This window comes from Leucoraja erinacea, chromosome 28 (genome assembly GCF_028641065.1).
Source record: "Leucoraja erinacea ecotype New England chromosome 28, Leri_hhj_1, whole genome shotgun sequence".
NCBI lineage: Eukaryota > Metazoa > Chordata > Chondrichthyes > Rajiformes > Rajidae > Leucoraja > Leucoraja erinaceus.
In genome coordinates this window covers 14,621,581-14,625,966 of record NC_073404.1, presented here as the reverse complement: position 1 = coordinate 14,625,966, position 4,386 = coordinate 14,621,581, and positions in this window count along the sequence as shown.

Sequence of the window (4,386 nt, the reverse complement as noted above, 5' to 3'; positions counted from 1 at the left end):
GACTAGAGGTCATAGCCTCATAATTAAAGGACATTCTTTTAGGAAGGAGATGAGGAGAAATTTCTTTAGTCAGAGGGTGGTGAATCTGTAGAATTCTTTGCCACAGGTGGCTGTGGAGGCCCAGTCAGTGCATATCTTTAAGGCAGAGATAGATAGATTCTTGATTAGTATGGGTGTCAGAGGTTATGGGGAGAAGGCAGGAGAATGGGGTTAGGAGGGAGAGATAGATCAGCCATGGTTGAATGGCGGAGTAGACTTGATGGGCCGAATGGCCTAATTCTACTCCTAATCCTTATGACCTTATGACCCTCCACTGTGAACATTGGCTTGACTAATCTGTCATTTCATGTTTCTAGTTAATGTTGGGTTAAACTGACTGCTCCTGATTGATCCAAGCTTCTTTCAACCAAGTGTAGGAAGGAACTGCAGAAGCTGGTTTACACCGAAGATGTACACTAACTGCTGGAGTGAAACCCTTCTTCCCCAAAGGAAGACAGATACTCAGTCTGAAGAAGAGTCTCGACTCCAAAAGTCACCTATTACTCCTACATTTAGTGTCCCTCTTTCGTGCCGACCAGCATCTGCAGCTCCTTCCTACACATGGTTGTAAGTGGTGTGGATCGGTAAGGAGCAGGAGGTTTCACCCAGAATGAACAACTGAAAACAGGAAATGACAGGTAAATTAAGCTGATCTCACAGTGGGGGCACTGCAAAGATCCTGTAGATAACAGGTAGGCTCATTTCAAACGACATGGAAGAACTTCCAATGATGTCTATCAGATGGATGGCCTGACCTGATGAGCTACTCCAGCATTTTGTGTTTATCCTCATTCAGCCGTGTTCAGTCGATGGCTCTTCAACTGGCCAGGGTTTGCCAATCTTACCCAGTGAACCGAAACCCCTCATTCCATACACCATTTCCAGTAAGCTTCCCCTCCTCTCCTCTGCCGTAGAGTCTCACTAAAGCCCCCAGCAAACCAATAGAGATCAAACGTGACTAATGTGAACTGTTGGACTGCACGATATTAATAGACACTGAAAAGCAAAGCAAAGTTACTGCAGCCCCGACAGTCATCATTCTCAAAGATAAATGGAATGCAGTTAAAGATAGTTATCGGTGACAGGGGGATAAATCTCCTAAATAACGGGAATGCTTGTTGAAGGGGTTCTGGCACTTTGCTGAAATACTAACATGAATAAAACATCCGGAGTACTGGGAACACTAACCTACTACACGGGGATTAAAGAGGTGTCAGGGGAGCTGTGTCACTCATTCCCACGTGGATCTGATTTCAGCGACTCCTGCAACAACACAGGCTCGGGTGGTAAGTTGTCGGGAAGTTTGGTGGTTGAGGTTAATGGGAGATGTGGGTGTGGACCTCTGACTTTAACACTGGGAGGGTGAGGCCCTGACTGGGCAAAGTGTAGAGAGAAAACTATGTTGAAGACAACTGTGAACAGCAGAGTCCCTCGTAAACGGACTGCACTGAAAGCAGCAGGTTGTTTGAGGTGATATGGGGCCTGACTTGCCCAATCCTTGTCCAAAATCTGCTGGTCCCCAGCTAAAGAGAACAGGAGAAACATAACCATGGTTGATTAAGTGTGAGGGTGGAAACATACCCGGGGAACTAAGTGGAGTGGATCAGGGTACACGGGTGGTTGATGGTCAGTATAGAGCTGGTCGACCAAAGGGCTCTGGTAGAGGGAGTGGGAGGTGGGCGATGAGGTGGGTCCATGTCTACAGGCTGCAATGACCTTCATCCATCCACCAGGGCTGATTCAGTTGTGGCTTCACCTCATGAGAACCATGGCAAACAGCTGCTGTATGGACCTGAAGAGCCACTGGGCACCGCCCCTTTCTCCTCCGCCTCCTCCTCTCCACCTCCCTCCTCCCCTCCCCTCATGCTCTGCAACTTGCTGGCAAAGAGTTGAGATGCACCACCAGCAGTGTGTGTGTGTGGAGGATGCAGCAGTAGGCTGGGATAGCAAGGTCCTCCCCGGCATACCCCGGAGTGTGCGGAACCCATGCTGCACATGGAGCACACGTTGGGGAAAAGCTGTTGATGAACCCCTGTGGTTGGATGCGGAATGTGGGCAGTTAGAGAGAACGAACAACGGAAGAACATGCAATGGCTGCAAAATGTGGGTTGGAGACGCAGGAAATGATCAGGAAAAGGCAGGAGAGAGGGAGAGAGATAAACATTGAGTTAAACCCACAGCAGACAGGGTCACGTCTGATACAAGGAGGAAGTAGAGGGTTAACTGTAACTGAAGATTCCGCACTGGTCTGGTGAGGTGCCCAGACAGAAGATGACTTGCCGTTCTCTGAGCTTGGGTTGTGACAGCGCAGGAGGGCAATGACAGGGGTTAGAATGGGAGTGGAATAGCAAACTGTTTTCTCTCTTTCCCAGTTCTGACGAAGAGTCTTAGACATGAAGCATTGACTATGTTTCTCTACACCTAGATGCTGCGGACCTGCAGGGTGTTTCCAGCATTTGCTGAGAAGCCCGCTCCGCAGACAATCAGTTTAGTGTGGATGTTGTTTGACCAGAGAGGTTATTGGGAGGAAGGGAAACACTCCCTTGTTGGGTGAATCTTGGTGTCAATGGGCCCGACCTCACACCCTCCCAACTTCAGTCTGCAGTGACCGTGGTCTATTGTGGGGCATTCGGCACTCCTCGCTGACCCAGCCCCATTTGGGAAAAAGCTTCTGAATTCTTTGACTTCAATCATCGGGTGTTTAATGGCAAGGAAGGCAGCAATAAATAGACTTTCCCAAGTGGGAGAGGCAGAGTGGGACACAACCTTTCCAAATGTAAACAGCACTCAGCGGGCTTTGAACTGGCTGCTGCAACAGGATGCAGCGTTACTAAGAGCATCCACTTACTTTCAAGTCCAATTAAATCTTTTGACATGATTTAATTTGTTGAAGTTGTTTGAGAAAGGTTCTTGAGAGCGGTTAACAAAGGCAAAAAAAAATTGAAATCAAACCAAAGAAAAAACCCGAGCACTTGGATGGTGAGGTGAGGCAATAGAGACCAAGTTAACTAGACCAAGTCTGCAGGGACGGGAGAGTGGGGAACCCTTGATAGTCTCGGACCAGAGGGCATAATTTTGTGACTAAGCTTTGGGCTATTTAGGACTGAGAGAAGGGAACATTTCTTACTTAGTGAGACCACACCTGGAGTATCGTGGGGGTGGGGGGGGTCCTTGTTCATCAGTCCATGAAAGTAAGCATGCAGGTACAGCAGGCAGTGAAGAACGCGAATGGCATGTTGGCCTTCATAACAAGAGGAGATGAGTATAGGAGCAAATATGTCCTTCTGTAGTTGTATAGGGCCCTAGTGAGACCAAACCTAGAGTATTGTGTGCAGTTTTGGTCCCCTAATTTGAGGCAGCACATTCTTGCTATTAAGGGAGTGCAGCATAGGTTTACTAGGTAAATTCCCGGGATGGCGGGACTGTCATATGCTGAGAGAATGGAGTGGCTGCGCTTGTATACTCTGGAGTTTGGAAGTATGAGAGGATATCTTATTGAAACATATAAGATTATTAAAGGTTTGGACACGCTAAAGGCAGAAAACATGTTCCCGATGTTGGGGGAGTCCAGAACCAGGGGCCACAGTTTAAGAATAAGGGGTAAGCCATTTAGAACGGAGATGAGGAAACAATTTTTCACACAGAGAGTTGTGAGGCTGTGACATTCTCTGCCTCAGAGGGCGGTGGAGGCTGGTTCTCTAGATATTTTAAAGAGAGAGCTAGATAGGCCTCTTAAAGATAGCGGAGTCAGGGGATATGCGGAGAAGGCAGGAACCGAGTACTGATTGGGGATGATCAGCCGTGATCATCACATTGAATGGCGGCGCTGGCTCGAAGGGCCGAATGGCCTACTCCTGCACCTATTGTCTATTGTCTACCCAGGGAACGTTGAACCTTTGGAATTCTCCACCCTGTAGGTCTTTGGAGGTTCAGTCCCTGAGTAAATCCAAATCCAGGATCACCAGGTATTTCAATATTAAGAGAAGCAAAAGAATCAAGTGTTTTATTGTCATGTGTCCCAGATAGAACAGGGAAATTCTTAATTGCAGCAGCACAACAGAATATTTAAAGATAGTACACTGTAAACAATACAATAAACAAGAAAAAAAAGTTCAGTGTGTGCGTGTGTATACAAACACACACACATACAGTATATTCCCACACACACGTATATATATAGACATACACACATACGTACGTACTCATGAAAAACAAACAATAATAGTGTAAAAAGGCAAAGCAATTGTCCCCAGGTCTAAATAGTTCGCAGCTTATTGGAGGTTGTAGTGTTTAATAGCCTGATGGCTGTAGGGATGAAGTTGTTACTGAAACTGGACATTACAGTTT